The sequence below is a fragment of the Heterocephalus glaber genome, unplaced genomic scaffold, assembly GCF_053883595.1.
Source record: "Heterocephalus glaber isolate CG9 unplaced genomic scaffold, H.glaber_assembly_v1.0 deba00001497, whole genome shotgun sequence".
Classification (NCBI taxonomy): Eukaryota; Metazoa; Chordata; class Mammalia; order Rodentia; family Bathyergidae; genus Heterocephalus; species Heterocephalus glaber.
Genome location: NW_028258320.1, coordinates 11,313,293 through 11,332,876, shown reverse-complemented (window position 1 = coordinate 11,332,876; position 19,584 = coordinate 11,313,293). Strand labels below are relative to the sequence as shown.

General features: G+C 45.0%; 1 protein-coding gene and 1 long non-coding RNA gene across 32 annotated transcripts in view; one reads left to right on the top strand and one right to left on the bottom strand.

Moving 5' to 3' along the window:
* Kcnma1 (potassium calcium-activated channel subfamily M alpha 1) overlaps positions 1-19,584 on the bottom strand; it is a 732,631-nt gene that overhangs the window by 466,672 nt on the left and 246,375 nt on the right. The gene's annotated exons all lie outside the window — the stretch shown is intronic.
* Positions 1,924-5,903, top strand: LOC110349583 (uncharacterized). The gene is made up of 3 exons (XR_002395611.2): positions 1,924-2,103; positions 2,993-3,165; positions 4,352-5,903. It is a non-coding gene; the product is annotated as an uncharacterized LOC110349583 (long non-coding RNA).

Sequence of the window (19,584 nt, the reverse complement as noted above, 5' to 3'; positions counted from 1 at the left end):
TGGCTGACTTGGTTTCTGCCTTTTTTCCCAGGGCTATTTGTCTTCACTTGCTCCCGAGGCTCCTGGCACCAGGCATGGCCCTAAAGCCTTCATATGGTAGAACTTTTATATCTGCCTTGCTGTCTATGAGACTTGTCACACATCCTGCACTTAGAAACACTCCTTGCCATCCGGCTCTACCTTTGCCAGGGTGTGCTTCCTGATCTGAAATCATGGATTTAGCATCTTTAAAAGAAAAGATAAATCACAGAGTTAGAAGGTGGGATTTCTCACCTAGAGGATCCAGAAGACCTTGGTCTTCCTTCTCCTGTCCTAAAATTGGATGACAAACAAACAAATGAAGTGATGGGTTTCATGCTTGTGTCCCAAGGGAAAAGGCGAACTAAATATCCTAAAGTACCAACTTATAGATGCTATGAGAGGAGAAAGGGAAGGAAAGAAGTACTTTCCCTACTGAATTGGCAGAGGGGAGAAGAGCCAAGGTAGGTAATCATAGAAAGATCATCATCAACACAGTTCTTAGACTCCCAATCAAATATTCCCTCCTCTCCAATAGGCTACTCCCACAGTTCAGTATCTGAGACATGACTGTGTGTTTCCACTTGACCCCATTGGCGATGGCTCTGTGCCCATGCCTGTAACAATACCTGGCATACTAGTCAGTGCTCAATAAATTCTGACTATATGAATGAATGAGGGATCCCCATTTCCCTACCTACCTTGGCTCCACCTTCAGCTCTTCCACAGCTCCCAGGTGGCACGTGGCTCCATGCCCATGGGCCACCCAAATCTTGGACACATTCATATGCCAACTGACCTTGGATCCGGATTCCCATCCCCTACAGGAACGCTTCCCAGGGCCCTGAGCCCAGGAAGGTAACACAAGGATATTGGGGGAAAGGGCTTTCCCTGAACAGTGCAGGCTGCTATTCTCCTATGAGCAACCTTGAAATGAAGAGTGCTGCAGCAACCATGCTTACTGAGCCGTGGGGCTTCACAGATTCAGGCCAAGCGATGTTCCACTGAACCAAGCGATGTTCCACTGAGCAATTTAAAACCCAATCATACAAACCAGGTGTGGTTTCATGACTGGGAAACAAAAACATTTCAACTGCTCATCACATCCAAATCACTACCCTTTAAGAGCCACCCCCCTTAGCTCTTACCCTTGACCCTGAAAGTCAACCTAGTAAGGAAAGCATGTTGATAATCTTGGACTCTCCTTTTCCTCCTCTCCCTCTTATACAAGTGTCTCACAGCTGGTACCTCAGGTCATTTGTTTTGCTTCTTGTTTCTCAGAAGGAAGGGCAAGTGCAGTTTTGAAGTTGTTCACTAGAGTTAACATGGAGAATGCAGATTAGAAACGCATTCAGGTGTGCTCTTGCAGGGTCCTGTAATGCCCAAAACTGGCTGGGCACCTCTTCAGTTTGTCTCACAGGAAAGTGTCCGCTCAGTCACCTTGACTGTTAAATAGATAAACAGACTCACTCACTGGGGGCATGGAGTCCTCTGTGTGGGCAGACCTTGCCTGCTCAAGCTCGCACCTAGGGACGGGTTGTCATCTGTGAAGTACTGGGCCCAACAGTGCAGTTGGTGCAGCCTCCTGGCAAAACTGAAATCAATTTCTGCTGTATTTTCTGGAATGAAAAACATTGTCCTCAAGCCCACACAACAGCACTGCCCAGCACAGAAATGATTGGAAATTCATTGACAAGGGTCCTGCTCACCATGGAAAGTGCCCATGTATGAATTCTGCATGCATCTAGTATGTGGCTCTAAAGAAGAGGAAGGCAAAGGATGTTTCCATGGAGTCAAGTTGCTAGGGATTGAATCTCAGTGTCACAGTCTATGGCTTTATGACCTTGACCAAGTCATTTAATCCCGGAGAGCTTCGGTCTCTCCATCTGAAAATTGAAGAGTACCCACCTCCTGGCAGTGGTATGAGGGTTGCATGAGATCACACCTGGAAAGCACCCTAGCATGAAGCCTGACACACTGCTGTTGTGGGTGAAGACTCATGGAGCATTCATCATATGCCAAGCTTTGCACTTACTTGAATTTGCATATGTGATATCCTTCAGCTCAGTGTGCTCAGAGAAGTAGGTAGGTACTGCTATCACTATTTTACAACACAAAAGAGTGGAGATCAGAGAAGTGAAGGGACCTGCACAAAGGCTAGGGAGGAGTAGAATTAGGATTTGGACTCAACTCTCCCTTTACTACAAAAGGAAGATCAATGTGGAACGTGCCTCCTACGAGAGCTAAGATGAAGTTCATATCTTTGGGGCCCATCAGGAGCCGAGTCATGGGTAGCTCTACAAAGATGCTTGGGGACAGTGGGCTTGCAGCCAGCAGCCATGGGTCTGGGTCTCATATGTGTTGGGAGACTCGGCTGATCCCTTCATTGCCCAGGCCAGCTTCACCCTCCTCCTCTGCAAATCTGGCCAATTGCATCTTCCTCTGAAGACTGTTGGAAGGATTAAAAACAAAAAACAAAAAAAACCCCACTGTTGCTTTGTGATCTTTCATCCAAGATAGGATTCTTATACCATCTTGTGCTCTATGACATGAAGGAGACAATAACAACACTTGGCATGTTGTTAAAAACTTTCAGCAAATAATAACTGATAGGATTACTACTAATAATAGCTAACACACATAGAAGGTATTATATTTCAGAAACTGTGCTAAGGAGCACACCAGTCTAGTCACTGGAAACCCCTGGAATAAACTAGCAAGCTGGTCCTTAACTCTGAGTCTTCAACTTGAATAGAAACTGTCAAGAGGCTGAAAGAGCATGGAGCCTTCCCCAATCTTTGAGGGTCACCAGTATGCCCAAAAATATGATTTGAGAAGGAGCATACCTGAGCCCTTTAGAGAGAATAACTTCCCATCAGTGCTCAGAAGCATTAAACACAAGGTAAACAGAAGAGAGAGGAGAAAAGTGAACAGTTATGTTCCCCTATCCTTTGTCTTCTGTCCTCTGGTCCAGATCAGAAGTACATTCACCTAAAGACTTCAACAGCCATGGCCATATGCTGAATGGATGCCTACCAGGGTCTCAGCAAGAGGTGGGACCAAGGAAAGGAGGTCAGCATAGCACAATCCTGGGAAGTGGAAACCCAGGTTAGAACCTGCTGGGAATCAATAGCCCTTTGATCACAGGTAAGCCATCCACTAGGACTGATGGGATCCATCCTGTGGGGGAGAAAAGGAAGTTTTTATTTCTTTGCTCTTATTGCCAACAGGCTCCGGAAATATATTTCTATAATTCCCTTAGCTGATAAGTACACAAAAGAGAAGGTTGAATATTCCAATTGGGATTTGACAGAAGAGGGCCATGTTCATTAGCTGCTGAATTTCCTAATGACTCCTAGAAATTGCCACAATTAGACAAAATTAAGTGCTTCCGTTCTTAGGATAGGCTGCCACTATGCTTTGGGGAACATCCTTGCATTGCTGGCCTTGCAAAGAAAATGCTGGATTCCACACAAAAGCAACATCTCTTTCCCTCTTGCTTTCTCTCTGAGAAAATCAAAACTCTGGCACTAAATTCCTTGGAGCTAATTCTAAAACCAGAACAGCTTTTCAAATGATTGGTCTTTTAGGAGGAGTTACTTTGCTCTGCAATCAATTCCTTAATGCACTCTTTGAAATTCTCCTTGCTATTGTCCAAATGTTTGTGGCTCCTCCTTCCCCAATTCATATGTGGAAATATCATCACCAATGAGGTCAGATTAGAAAGTGGAGCCTTTGCAGATGATTAGGTCACAAGCATAATTTCAGACCTGGAGGAGTAAGGTGACAGCAAGATGTCACCCATGAAATAGAAAGTGAACCCCCACCAGACATGGAACTTGTCAGCACTGAACTTTCAGCCTCCAGAAGCATGAGGAATGAGTTTCTATCATTCATGTTATAGCAGTTTGAATGGTCTAAGATGCTCCCCCATCCAAAGGGGCCTATCGCCCCCTCTCTGTAGTGGAGATGGTAATTCTGTGGCTCAGCAAGTTGCTCCAACTCACTGGATGATCGTCAGGGAAATCCAGGTTAGAAAATGGACTCTGACTTTATAAGAAAACAATCAGTGACTCTTGCACGGAGAGTCAATTTGAAAAGCATTAGCAAAGGTAGGCCATGGGCCAGGCCCTGGTTTCCTTGGTTTCAGGGATGGCATTTTATGGAGCATGGGGATAGTTGCCTCTGAGATGAAAAGCAAGCTGTTCTAACTCTCTGGGTCTAAGATCCACATTTATTTGGGAAAATTTGCTGTTGCCCAGCTTTATTTCTTTTTAGGAGCTTTAATCTTCCCATGAGCCTTACATAAATGATGTATATGCCCATTTCACAGGCACAAATACTGAGGCATCTGGCACATGACACAAAGTCAAGAGCAAATGAGTGTTCAAAGAGCAAATGTGCATCCTTGTTCAGGAGCCAAATGTGTCTGTGGACACTAGTTCTGCCATGGCAGGAGAGGTTGAGTGAACAGGATGGACCTCGAGCCCTGCGTGTAGACTGAATCAGAGGCTTCCAGGGGTTCTCAACTGAGTTTGCAGAGCAAGAGAAGCTGGAGGAGCCTGGACGTCTTCTGAGCCACATTCCTGAGGTGCACACAGCCACATTCTAGATCAAGCTGCACAGACAGATCGGTACTAGGTAATTCTAATTCTACCTAGGAAACCTTAGTAAAATGAAAAATTCAAGTTTATTGAGAAATATGCTCCATTCAAGAAAAGTCCTACGAAGATTCTAATCCTTACCCATTGGTAACCTTGGGTGAGTCTCTTCCCCTATACCCTGCCAGTACAGATTGCTGGACCAGGCATGGCAGTGTGGGGGATGTTCTCTCCTCTTCAGTGGCCTCCCTTACCCAAGGTGCAGTCCCCAGTCACTGTGATGACGTCACCATCACACCTGGTGAATGGGTGATGCTCTGGACAAGGATTGCTCATTGGTGACTCAGAGGCTGACTCAGCTGCCAGAGGAGGGCTGTGAAGGAGGGGGCAGAGGTCCAATGGGCTGGGCTCCCCCAGCTGCACTGTTTTCTACGCTACATGTTGGGGACTAGCCAAGATGTTATTTGAACAAAGATTTTGAAGGATCAAAGAAGAATTTGAAAACCACTGAGACAAGGCTTCCGGAAGACTATCCAAAGGCTGCAAAAATGTAAGAAGCTATTCCATTCATTTCTGAGATATGTTGAGAGTACTATAAATCATTAAAGAGTTTTTTCAGGGACAATAATGAACAAATTCTCAGCTTTATGACACCAGTCAACTCTGAAAGGATTAAAGGTCAAAGGGCACCAAAAGATGACCCCTGACATGGGCTGAAATTGTGCCAGGGTGCCACAATGAACTCAAAAGTACTAGGATATTTGAGGAAGATTGCCTTCTTGTGCTGAGATTCTGGCCTCTGGAAAAATCAACAGAATCTTCTCTGCCAGACTCTAGCCGATGTGGTAAGCTGGCCACAGATGACTTGGGACAAAGTGACCTGGAACCTGGTTACTCACCAGAGGCTCCAAGGACCACTGTATAAGCCAGCTGGGCAGGGCAGCCCTTGCCTGCACCGTGCTCTGTCACACCATCTCCAATCTCAGGGAGTGGTACTCCACTCTCTTTGTTAGTCCAGACAGCCAGTGCCATCCTCTGCTTTTCCCTCCCCTCAAGGATGGAAGAATCCAGAGCCCGCATCTGAGTATATGCACCGAACTCTGCAAACTGGCTTAATGAGTCACTCTCAAAACTCAATCCAGAGAGTCCCCAAGAAATCCGTGGGGTTTTTGCAATATTCATGCAGAGACATTCATCTCTTCTGATCTCTTGCCATGGAGTAATCTATTAGTATTTCATAATTAAACAGCAACAAACAGCATCCTAGTATTAACCAAAGCAAATCTGTTCTTCCAAGCATTTCTAATGTATGCTTTTTGAAGATGAATTACTCAAGGGTGTTATCCAAAGTAGACTGGTCCACCACAGGATCTACAGTAAATAAACTTAAACGTTCAGATTAGACAGGAACATTTGAAAGTGTTTGACCAGTACTAACTTGGCAGGTGATGTGCTGCATAGTTTTCTGGAACTCTCTTTAACACAAAGTTCTCCTACAGTGACTCTGGCCACACCCACACCAGTTACCAAAGGGTAGAAAAATATATAGTATGTTGCCCAAGTGCAGATTCAGGTTCAGGAACAAAACATGCATTGACATGCCTCTGAAAGATGGAAAAATCCTATCATCAATGAATCCTGACACTAGATAAAGAAACAATAGTCTCTCCTGTCTCCTGGGATAAGGGTCCTTTGGAAATAGCAGGGGAAATATAAGCAGAGAGCTTGGACATTTAGTTGATGGTCTGTGATACTGCATGTCAATTGCCCCTCCCCTCTCTTTCATGCAAAGTGTTGCTGGAAATGTTCTCTGCCTCTGCTTTCCAAAATGGCAGCCATTAATCACACGTAGCTATTGAGTACTTGAAGTGTGGCCAGTCCACCTGAGGAGATGAACTTGGAATTTCATTTAAAGAATAACATGTGAAGGGCCGGGGATTTAGCTCAGTGGTTTCACCACCTGCTGAACAACCTCAAGGACCCAAGTTCGATCCCCGGTACCAAAAAAAAAAAAAAAAGAATAACATGTAACTAGTGGCTACCATATTAAAGAGTGAACTAAGCCTAAATTTCAGGACTGTGGAGAATGGTGAGAATGATGATAATGATGATGATGATGATGATGATGATGATGATGACGATGATGAGTGTGTGGGGGTGTGTGTGTGTGTTGTGTGTGGGTGTGCATTTGTGCTCACAAAACAAATACTGCTCTTTCCGGGTGAACACTGTTCTGTGGACAGGGTCTCAGGAATGCCAGGTAAGTTCTCGGTTTCTTGCTGCGCTATGGTCTTAACAAAAGAAATTTCCTTGTACCCACTCTGGGCACTACTGTAGAACACCATTTGGAAGAAGAATACATGAAGAGAGAGAGAAGCAACAAAAGGTACAGACATATCAGAGGCAAAATACAGATGCAACCTTGTAAATTGGTTGGGAATTCAGGAAGCTACAGCTCCCCTGACTAAGGTGGAAAGCCAATTGCCACACTGGGAAGCATCAGTCTCTTCACGTCCACAGAAAACAATCCCCTGAATACAAAATTAGAACTTGGTGACTATTTGTAATCCAGCCCTTTGTATTTTTCATGAAGCTTAAAGGAGATTAATGGGGCAATCAGGATATTAAGGATGAGAACCACATGCATTTCAAACAAGGCTATGACAAATAGCTGGGAAGCCTCCAGAATAGGGGAAGAGCAGGGGTGGAACCAGCCCTGGACAGCTCCTCACCACTGCTTTAGGCCCTGGTTCTGACAATGACCACCTGTCCATAGGACCCTAGAAGACATACAGCCCTTCCCTGAAATCCCTGGACAAAAGGAAGACCCCATCACAAAGAGCAGTGAGGTTCAACAGGGACAGTACTGGCAACGAACACTCCAGAAACCATATAGATCAATTCAGAAGGATCCCATTATTATTAAGCAGTTCAATTTACATAATTATTATTAATAATAGCTAACATTTCTCAAGTGTCTACTATATGCCAGATAGTATATATGCAATGTCTCTAGGCTTATGATAAACCTACAAGACATATCTGTTATTCACAGCAGTAGTGCTTATTAGATACTGCTCCAAATGTTTTCCATATAATACACATATGTATGTCTGTGTTAAATCAGTACATACATAATTATTAATATCATTAATAGTTAACCCAATAACCCACTATAAGATGTGGATATATAAAGCAGAGGAGCATGAAGGGGAAGGAGGTCTGAGAGCAAAATCAGAAGCAGCCTGCCATTGACAGGAAATTTTGTGTTCAGACTTTATATTGTAAGTAAATTTTGCATTCACCTTAATAGAACTTCTAATATAGAAACGATATCTTCAATCTTCACTGAAACTGGTGCTGCCAGAAAGGAGCACTGTGTTTATCATGTGGCCTCTCAGTGTTCTCTCCTAACATCTGCATGCTCAATTGCTGCATATCCCTGGGGGTACACACACTGACCCCAGGATGAGAAAGATGAGCACAGAATATATGGACGGTATTCCCTGCACTTTAGAAACTGCCCTTCTAAATTACTAATATTAAGTTAAGGTGACTTGAAACAGTTACGTTACTGTTGAACCTTCTTATACAGTCTGAGATGTTGGCCAATTTGTTCTCTTTAACTTACTGGCATTCCTTTACTAAGAAGGAGCACTCATCATTCCCTGCCACCTAAAAGAAAAAGAGAGAGAGAAGAGTGCCCATTTGTGTGTCAGCTCCCTGAGAGCAAGAAGCATGATTTGTAATTTTTCATATCCATATACCTAATTTAGTACCTGTTACAGACTGCTTAATTTGTTTTAATAGGAATTAAAGGATTTTATTTTAAAGAAGCAAATAGCCTTTTAAAATTAAAAAATTAATTTTTCTAATTCAGTTTTTTTTTACATGACTCTCGTTACTGAAATTCATAGGTGATACAATACTCAGTTTCTGTGGGGAGAGCACAGCATCTTTCTACATGGAAATTGTATATAATTCCCAGTATTTTACATTCAAAGCAAGCTGCTGGCCAGAAAGGCTAAGAAAATATCTGTGTAGATTTGATATCTAGTCTAAGTGTGATTTTGAGCTTACTAATAGTACCTTCTAAGTGAGTTACAACTAATTTGATACTATTTGCTCTGTTTTTTCCCAATATTATGATTCATCGTGTGACTCACTTTATATTAAAAAACCAAAAGTCTGCTTTTATATATGATGAGGCCTTCCTGTTACAGGCTAAAATAAACTCTTATTATACATCATTAAATATGACAAACCAAATGTATACAGGTAAGAATGAATTATTTTTCTAAGTGTGTAGCAGTAGTTCAAAATTATACCCCCATTTCAACAGTTTTTGTCAACATTCCTTTTTTTCCCTACAAAAATACCAGAGTGAATTATAAACTACTGCCTCTGAGAATTTGCACTTTATGTATTTGTATGTGGATTTCTTGTGGTTTTAGTCAAATGAAATGTTATCAGTAATAAACAGTTCTCTTTATTGGCATGAAAAAACAAAGATGTGGGTATAACTTGTACCTAAGCTTTACAAATTAAACAAGTGAGGCTAAAGGTAATGGCCACCACCCTCCCAAATGAACCGGAAGCCAAAGGACAAGAGGAAACATCAGAAAACAATCCTCTGAATCAAAGCCTAGACTTAGACCTAGGCCTGGTATATGGTAAAACCAGGGCAGGAGCCCAGGCCCAGCTCAGAAACAGTAAGGCGGCCAGAATGTAGACTCAGCAGTAGGGTTACAAAGTATACTCTTTGCCCATGTGATGTACTGCAGTGTTCCAACCTGAAACTCAGGCCTGCCTCCATGTATAATCCATACACAATGTGTCACCCTAGCTCATGGCCTTGGGTTACTTCTTCGTTTCATCAGTGCAAGGCACTGTGCAAAGCCCTTTTTTGTGAGTAAAAATGAACATGGCTACATTAGCAGGAAGTGGGGAGTCTACTGCTGCCTGTGGAGGCTGGGAAGAGACTTCAAAAATGCTGCGTTACACCTGCTGCCCTCTTTGAAGCAAGCAGTTCTGAAAGGGTCCTAAGATATTAGTTGGCATAAAATTCTAGATCTTTCTCTGTGATTCTTATGCCATCATGCCCAGAGCACACTGTCCATAAATTTATCACGTGCTAAAAAAGAGTGGTTATCTCAGGACAAAGCAAGTTTCTCCAGAGGACAAACTAGGAAGAGACTACAAAGAAAAAGGAGGAGTTCAATGGCTGGACTACCTATGGTGAAGCTCAGAGTCTGAAGTTCCACAGACCAAGCATCAATGGGTATGTTCCAGAAGTATATACTATTGTATTAGTAATTTTCCTGTTGCTGGGACACAGCACCCAACACCCATAACTCAAAGTCAAAGAGGTCTAATTTGGCTCACAATTTGAGGGGGTTCAGTCCATGATCACCTGGCTCCAAGGCAGAAACATCATGCAGAAGGGTGTGGCAGAGCAAAGACATTCAGTTCATGACAGCTGGGAAACAGAGCAGGGGAACAGTGTCTGAGAGGAAGGACCCAGGGACCCGATATGGACCCCAAAGTCATACCTCCATGATTCATCCAGACACACCAAAAAGTGTGCTCCACTAATCCTCCTGGGCAGCTTCCAGTCCAATCAACTTGACAATTAAAGGTCCAGATACCCTACTGCCCTCAACAGCCATGGTGCTGTAATGCCTTCCCATCAATGGATGGCTTCCCAGAATCCACCATCCACTTCCTCCTGCCATCAGTCCCCAAAATTCCATTTAGGGATCCATAAATTTCCAGGGAACTGATTCCATCACTGTTCTCTGTTCTGTGACAACAATGATTGGCTCAGGCATGAGCATGTGACCCAAGCCAGTCCAACCAGAGTAACTTTCAGATCTTTTGCTGGCACAAAGACATTACATCCTTCCTCTTAGGCATGACAGAGGAAGTATATAACACCAAGAGCTCCATTAGTCATCTTAGGGCCCTAAAAGGAGCCAGCCTCTGATGAAGAATCCATAGCATAAGACAGAACAGAAAGACAAAATGAAACCAGGTTCTTGGTTACACTGTTGAGCCAATGGATCAAGTTTTATTTTATTTCAGCCCTAATTCTGTGCTTTTCAATTGGATGAGACAATCAATCTTTTTATTATTTAAACCAGTTTGCATTAAGTTTTCTGTTCTTTGGAAATGAAAGCACCTAACTGAATACCAATATACTTCTCTTTGGTCATCCATCTAAGAAATGAGAAGGGAGAGTCAAGGGATCCAGTAGCTTCATCTCATGCAAAAGTCATGCACTACTCAGTTAAACCTCAGATTCCTTCTGCACCATATCCACATGGGAAACTCCTACTCATTCATCAAGACCCAGCTCAAATGTCCCTGTCTATTTTGTAGACTACATACAGGCAGGATTAATCACTTCCTTCTGTTTTATTCCCATAGAAACATATCACTCATACTTTTATGCAAATATAAACACAATGCAGTTACAGATGGTGCAAGAACAGAGAACATGTCTTATGCACAAGCACACAGGTGCTGACTGCTGCATGTTGAATGGACATTGACAGTCACAGACCACCTTGACCCTGATTTACTCCTATGAATCAAGGAAACTGGGAAAAATTATAAATCTCAGAGGATCTTTTATTAAGACATATTTTTATGGCAATCAACTGCTTGGCACGTGGTAATCATTCAATAACAGGCACTAGAGGAATTTCACAAAAATTTGTTTAATTAATAGTGAAATTGATAGATAATTTTAAAAATCTTTAATACCTAACAGTTTAATGTTGATAGCCAAAAGTACCATTAAGCCTAAAGGGTGGAAGCAATCTTTTTTTTTTTTTTTTTGGTACCGGGGATCGAACTCGGGACCTTGGGCTTGCAAGGCAGGCACCAGAACCACTGAGCTAAATCCCCAGCGGAAGCAATCTTTTAACTCTGGTTGGGAAAGAAAAATGGGCTTAGAGCTCATCTTTGCTTCCGCAAGATCAAGTCCATGTTGGTACAACAGGGCCTGGATGCCATAGCACCATCTGGGAACAGGAAGTCAGGAGGGTCCTGCCAATAAGTGAAATATGTTACAGGACCACCAAGCAGGAAGAAATCACCAAGCAGGATCAGCAAGCAAGCACAGGTCAGCCCAGGGCTGCCCTCTTGGATCCACCTGGTCAAACTACAGCACATGGCTAAGCGTCCATTTCCACTCTGGAAACAAAACTTGACCTTACCCCTCACGTTCAATCCCTGTGGTTCAGAAAGGGCCCCACCTCCACCTTCCAGCTTTATTCAGTCTCACCTGGCCCACCGAGACCACCAGACGTATCTTCCCAGCCAGGGTGATTGGTTCAGGAATGTGCATGCCCACTAACTTCTCCAAAAAGAATCACTTCCGAGACTTCTGCAGAAACTACCATTTGGAAAAAAGAAGCTGTACTTCCACTAAGGATTTTTCCACTAACAGTAAGAAATGAATGTGACATCCGTTTGATTCCGTTAGGGAACCCCGCGTGGAGGAAGCCCACCCAGACAGAAAACCACATGGAAGAAAGCGGAGGTGGGAGACGGGGGAGCCGGGGTAAAGCAGTGGCAACCCGGGATAAGGACATCCTTTGAGCTACCCACATGGCAAGACAACGCTTGCTTGATGTACCCAATCTCCACCCAGTCTGTCAGGGACGGCACCACTCCCTTCCCCGCCGGAAGACCAAGTCCCATTTCTTTAAATCCTATAGAAGTCTCAACCAGCATGCTCGCTTTGAGTCACACACTCCCTGGCCTTAGGTATGTAATAAAATCTGTAATGTTCCTTTTCCTGTTATCTATTTATTTTCAGTTTATTTCATAGACGAAAATTATAAAATCTTTAAAGGGGAAAGAATAAATTTAAAACTTTCTTACATCAATTACTCAAGCCATCATACACCTCCCTTTTTCCCTTAAAGAATTTGAACCATAGCTCCCTCACTTTCGAGTAAAAATTCCCAGACGGTGCTCTGCATTCACTCTGGGGAGCTTCCCATCAGTCATCAGAGCCTGGCTTGGTACCCTGACTCCCACAGGGGCTTTAGGACTCGTACTGATAGCATCCTCTGGTAGAGGATGACACATCCAAGACAGAGCACACTGAAAGAGAAAGATGATGGATTCAGCCTTGATGTCAAAATCCAGCCTCATGGATTCCATTCAGCACTTTTTATCTTCCTCTATTCCCCCAGTTCCTCACTAGCTGGATAAAGAGACATTTTCTAAGCAAACATCTTCATTGTTTATCTAGTGGAACTTTCTGCTTTATTAGAATGTGTGAATTATTTTAAAAATTAACTTTCCCATGAGATGCAGTAATTTAAATTAAAGGAAAAGCTCATCTTTCTTAGGCTTCAGTTTCCTGTATTCAAATTGATGTTTTATAGATTCCAGAAACTTTCAATGTTATGAAGCGGGCTCTCAGTTTTACTGCTGGATTCAGATTCTCTTCATAACTTAAAACAACATGAGGAAGATGACTCACAAATATAATCTGGGGAAATGCAGAAAGAACAACCTGAAAATGCAAATGTCAACCTCACAAAGAAAAGAGTAGCTGAAAAACAAGTAGCAAGATGCAGTAAAGTGGCCTGGGGGTTCTCAGGGACACCAAGTCACAAAATCAACACAGGATCAGAGGGAGCTTGCAGAAGATCTCATTTAGGATACAAGGAAATGTTTCAGTTCCTGAAGCCTTTTTCTAATAAAATATTTAAACATAATGCAAGTGGAGCATACAGGAAAAAGATACAAGTGGAACAACTCTTTGGAGGAGAGAAAGTGTTCAGGGGAAGCAGAGAGGATCAGCTGAGAATCCCCCAGGAACCCCAGAGGCCCAGCTGAGAGCTATGAAACTGACCCTCCCTCTTAGCATCCCAGAGCTGTCAGACAGCTCTAGTTTAGGCCTTCAAGGATGCTTTCATGGTCAGGACCACCTTTTTCTCCCAGGTCTTTGGATAAGCACAGGTGGTAACCAACAGGACTTATCTTACTGGCTTATCTGTAGCACTTTGGATTAAACATTTCCCAGTCTCCTTTGTCACCTCCCCAGTGCCCAAGCATCAGAGCAGGGTGTAATCTATGGGCCAGTTTCCAGCCCCTTCCTTCTAGGATGTGGCGGCAGGACATGGCCTTGACCTAACAAATGACTGTCCTGTCTTCCTCAGACACCGCCTAACCCACCTCTTCCTTTTCCCTGCTGGGTCCTGAGGACCAGAGCCTCCCGCATTTTTCCCAAGCCAAACTGTCCCTCCAGGAGCTTGGCAAACAGGAAGACAGGTCCTCCCACCCTTCCTTCTGCAAAAGTCCATAAAACCATTCAGGGTTATTCCTGCAAGGATCCACAGGGAGGGAGAGAAGCTATTAAGCACTAAGATAATTTCACAAAGGAAGGGGAAACATTCTCTATCATGTAAAGTTTTTCCAAGGTCTTCCTACAAATGTGTGTGCCTGATTCTGTACCTCCTGCCCTTGACACACCCTCCTGTATCTTCATTTCTCTAAGTTTTCCTTGGAATTCATCCTAATCAAGTCTTCTCTCTCTTACACAATGGGCTAATTGTAATGCTGATTGTAAGCCTCATTTTCTGCATTGGCCCACACTAAGTCCCCAAATCCTTGCTCCTGAGGATTAGCAGGAGCCAGCTGAGGCATCGTCTATAATGAGCCAAAGGAGAAACATTTGGATCTCATTTATAAGGAGGCAGGGCCCTGCCTTCTCCTCCCATTGTGCTGGAGATCAACCCACCAACCCTGTCTGCCTGAGAGTGGAGGAGCTGCGCTCGCTGTCCTGCAGGTGCTACAGCTTGCAGCTCTGCTGTGAGGCCTCCTTCACCTCTCGTCACCTCTCGTGGGCTCAGAATGCTTTCCTCAATCTGCCGGCCAGCGCAACACACGCAGGTGCTGTGGGCTCTGCTTCTGCCGTGCAGGAGCAGGGGTAGGTGCAGGAAGGTCTGCCCCCAGGAGGAGGAGAGCAGGGTACTGGCATCTGAGCGAGCATGACACTGATGATAATGCTGCTCCTGTTGCTGCGTGTGCTCAAACTAGTGCTGGTTCTTTGAATGTGGCATCTGTCAAGGCTCAGCGAGGATGACAGATGTCTCTGCTCCAGGAACAAACAACACAGCCCTGTGGGGGTGACAAAAACAGCCACAGCCAAACCACAGTGGAGAGGTGCAGATCTCCGGGAACAATCAGAAGAGAGCAGCGTAGGAGTCCAGAGTCTACCACACACCTGCTCCCCTAAAAAAAGCATGTCCTCATTATGAAACCTTAGAAGGTGGCGCTGACTCCAGGAACAAGTGTGCACAGGCCTGGGTGGCCTCATTCATCACTAGATGAATTGCTCATTCTAGGCAGACATGAGACGTGTCCAGAAAGGCCCCCCAAATAACCCCCACATGAACTCCCAGGGGGATGTCAGTTCTAGGGGGGAGCACTGTTGAGACAATGGGATCAAACTTCACCCTAAGTCATCCCTATCCTGTGCCTCTTGATTAGATGGTCCGATAAATTTTTTCGTTCATTTCCATATCCCCAGCCTCTAGAACTGTGCCTGGAATATAGTAGGTGCTTGGTGGATACTACCGAAAATAAATGAGCACTAGCCAAGCGTGGTGGCACCCGCCTATAATCCCAGCACTCAGGAGGATGAGGCAGGAGGATCCCCACAAATTCGAGGCCAGCCTGGGCTAGATAGTGAGTTCAGGGCCAGCCTGAATTACAAAGCAAGACCCTGTTTAACAAAAAAAAGAAAGAAAAATGAGCACTAAGACAGTGAAAGGGGGTAGGAAGCAAAGATGTAAAAAAGAAACAACGCGCATCACCTCTTGGCCTTTTGGCTAAGATCAAGTGTAAAAGAAACAACACAGAGCAAGATGATAAGAATAATAATTAATAGCAACTATAAAGGCAGGGAAGATAATCAGATCTAAATATACCAGAGTATAAACTCATTCTGCATGCTGTATTATGTCAATGATGTCTTAAATGTTTCTGGAATTGACTATATACAGAAAACGAGGCCACCCCAGGCTGGAAGAAAAGCACAGTCTTGTCCTCAAGAAAAAGAAAACTATATATGCCAGTAGGTACAGCAGAATGCAATAGATGTCCCAGAACAAAAGCCTGGCGCCCTGATTCTGGGGGTTTTGTAGAGGAGAGGTAATGAGCAGGTCTTGAAGTAGGGCAGCCATGAGAACAGACAGACAGAATAGGCGCTGCAAAACCTTCCTCTGCAAACCAGGATCTTCTCTGGCAGTTTTTCTAAACTCATCTTCCCAAGCATTTCTTGGGTCTCCAAAGGGAAACTCAGGAGAGAGTCAAGTGGCTTTGAGTTTCCCTCACTGCCGCGGCACTTCCCAAAGTACTCAGGCCAGCTGAGTCCCTCTGGGAGAAGCAAGGCAGTAGGCAGAATCTCTCCAGGCCACGTGGAGGGAGGGAAGAAGGGTAGGATGAAAGAGCAATGTACTGGCACAGTCAGAGACCTGAGCCTCCTCACTGTCAACATGAGGGACTGGAATGATCTGGGGCTCTCAGGAGTCACAAGCCAGGAACCCTGGTATACAGACATGGCTTTGGAGGATGTAGGTGCAAATCTCAACTCAGTAACCTTTCACTTGTTTGATCCTGGGCAAATCACTTAACCTCTCTGAGCATTCCTATTACCATCTCTAACATGACTAATGCTTGTCCTGCAGGAATAATGCACAATTAAATGTGCTGAAGTCTAAATTGCTTCTGGTGCAACCTGGGCAACTGGTAAGTGATAGCTATTTTAACTACTAGTAATGTCATCATAATCATCATCACCATCAGACATCTCAGGCCATTCTTGGGCTCTGCAACCCTGAATTATAAGCCCTTTGCTCCAGCAGACAAGGATGAGAAAGAAGGCAGGCCCTAATGCAGAGCAGAACTCAGGGAGCCCCCGAGCAGTGTTGTCTTCCTGAGTAGGAGACCATCCTCCCAGCGAGGCTGCTGGGTCATCTGCTGGAGTTGCATCGTTCTCCCCAGAACACAGCTGTCCCCTGGATCTGATCCCAGCACAAAAACAGGAAGGCAGAGCAGGAGAGCACAGGAGCTGAGAACTTGAAGATTAGCAACAGTATGAAAAGTGTCTCCACCTAATTGCTCCAACACCTCCCACTCCCACTGCAGAGTAACTGCAAGGAGGAGGCGAGAGTAGAAGTAGGAAAGTGGGAAGCAGGTGCAGGTGGACCAGGTCACGGCCTCTCACTAGGAGCACTGGCTCCAGCTGGGAATGGCCCAGGCAGGACAGGGCAGCTCCTGCCCATGGCTAGGTCCGTGTCATCCATCTGGAGGGCCAAGGGCAGCCCTGGCTCTGGCAAGGCTGTGAGAAGTAGGAATGAACGATCCTATGTGAACAGCCACAGCCAGGTGGGCAGCAGCTCACTCAGCCACCTCCTGAACCATGCAAATGGAACTGGTGACATGGGCTCGGGAAGCACTGTTGTTGACCCAGCCCGGGTAAACCGTGGCCCAGTTCTCCACTGCCTTGGAGCTGAGCCCATTTGTAGCTGAGCCAGGCCCAGGGTCTCCCTCAGCAGGCTGCTGGCAGTTGGGCTGCCCATTAGCACCTCAGCCGCCTCTCCTGCCATGCTCTCCTCCCTAAAGACTTTTCAGATTCATTGGGTCATACTAGCTCCTGCCTTGTTCTGCATCAGAGGACAGAATGATTCTGCTGCAGGCAGGAGCAAACCAGGGCCCTTCAAGCCTCTTCACTGCACTCCCTAAAGACAAGGACTCAGCAGCAAGACATATACAGGGGGGCAGGGATTTAGCTCAGTGGTTCCGGCGCCTGTCTTATAAACACAAGATCCTGAGTTCGATCCCCGGTACCCTCCCCACAAAAAAGACATATACAAGGGAGGAGGGCAGCACCACTTACTACCCTACACAGAGAGACACACACAGAGGAGGCAGGGATAGGCTATGAAACAATGCAGAAAGAGCTATAAAGTTTGCATTCGTGTCAAATGAAAACCATATCAAACCAGTCCCCCGCCATGTGCAACCACTGAGCCTTTGGATCCTTTGTGCAACCACTGACCCTCAACTATTCTATATGCATAAAGGATCATCACTGACCTGGCCACTCAGCCCACAGGCCTAGCTGCAGCTCTGCAGTATACCACTCTGCATCAGCCTTCTTCATCCAGGAACTCTCCTCAGGCCACATCAGAAAAAGATGTGCATCAGTCAAATGGGCCTATCTCTCCATGGGCCACTTGCTTGTATTCAGAGCAGGGGCACTGTGAAAAGAGAGTCCCTGCTGCCCTCCAGGACAACCATCCCATAAATCCCATAAATGTAGTCAGCAGGGGCCACACATGTTCCCTGGCTTTCGGGGAAAGGACAGATGCAAGACTGGCTCCACTTGAACAACCTCTCATTGGCCAGAGGTGTCGAAAAGCACCAGGATCTTCAGGCCATGAGACAAGTGGTTCAAATCCCTGTGCTGTCAAGGTGACTCACCACACTAAAAGTAGCCTGTTTCTAAGGAATTTATTTTCTGGAAATGACATGGTGAGCTTCCTCACCCCTACTTTATTCCTAATGATGTCACAGGCTCACTGGTAATCAATAGTGTAACTGAATCACCAAGTTGAGATTTCAGTGCACACAACACAGCCGACATTTCTGGACTTGCACTCCTGAGGATGCTTAGCCACAAAGGTATAAGGGGCCCTGGTCACAGGTAAATCTGGCTTGAGATGAGTGGGAACCCCACACTCCAAATGCTGCAGCACTCATGAGCCTGTCCCCAACAAAGACACTCACCAGTGGCCACCCCAATCCCATGCCAGCCCTCAAGGTGACTGCACAAGCTCTTCTTATGAAAATGGCATTTATACTCTTAGTAGCCTTTTATTCGATTAAACTCTACCTGGTTCTAGTTAACAGAGTTGCTACATTACTTTCTTGCTTAAAATCCTTCCATGGTCTTCCGTGGTGTCCATGCTAAAACACAAAACACTTACTTGCTCTGGCCCATGAGGCCAACAAGCTCTCTCTCAGTCTCCTTCTGGCCAGGCCCCAGTGCCACCTTCCTGACCTTCCTGTCCTTTCCTAGCCTTAGAGCTACATGCATACTCTTCTCCCCTCCCTCCCTCCATCCATTCCTGCTCCCCTTTCTGGTCCTAGCTCAAATGCTGCCTCCTAAGGCCACTGGCCAGGACCACTCCCCAACACAGGTGGTTCCCACCCTCTTCTGTTTTACAGTTTCCAGTTCTTTTAAGAAGAGACTTGTCTGCATGCCTGAATGCACATTCACTGTGTCCGTGTCCTTTCTCTCCCCACCAGGTAAGCCCCATGAAGGCTGGAACACTATTTCATTTTCTCCACCACTTTGCCACAATCCCTGATGCCTTGCAGAGCCTCATCAATCTTGGTTGAATAAATGCATTCATTGGATCATTCGATTCTCCAATGTCTGGCTTCATTCAGTTCCTTATAATTTGGGGGGGGGTTGTTTGTTTGTTTTTGTTTTTTGGTACCAGGGGTCGAACTCAGGACCCTGCACTTGGGAGGCAGGTGGAAGGACCACTGAGTCAAAATCCCTGGCCCAGTCCCTTATAATTTAAATCCCCATTTTTATGGTTTCTGTGAACCAAGAATTAATAAACCATTGTCTATTGAGTACTGTTATCTCACTAATATTTTTAGTTACTAACATGACTGTCTTAAAATGAGTTAATATTGACCCTAAGAAGGTAAGTAACCTGTATAAGTCATGGATTCGCCAAGTGACAAAATCCAAACGGGAACTTTTCACTCATAACTTCTTGTTTTTCCACTAAATAATACAAGTGACTATAACTTCCATGCCCCATCCTGAAAGAGCAGCAAGTATTAACCATGTTGGTCTCCCAAGTGACATCATTCCTTCATCCCAGCGGAAAGGCCTGCGTGGGCTGGGAGACAG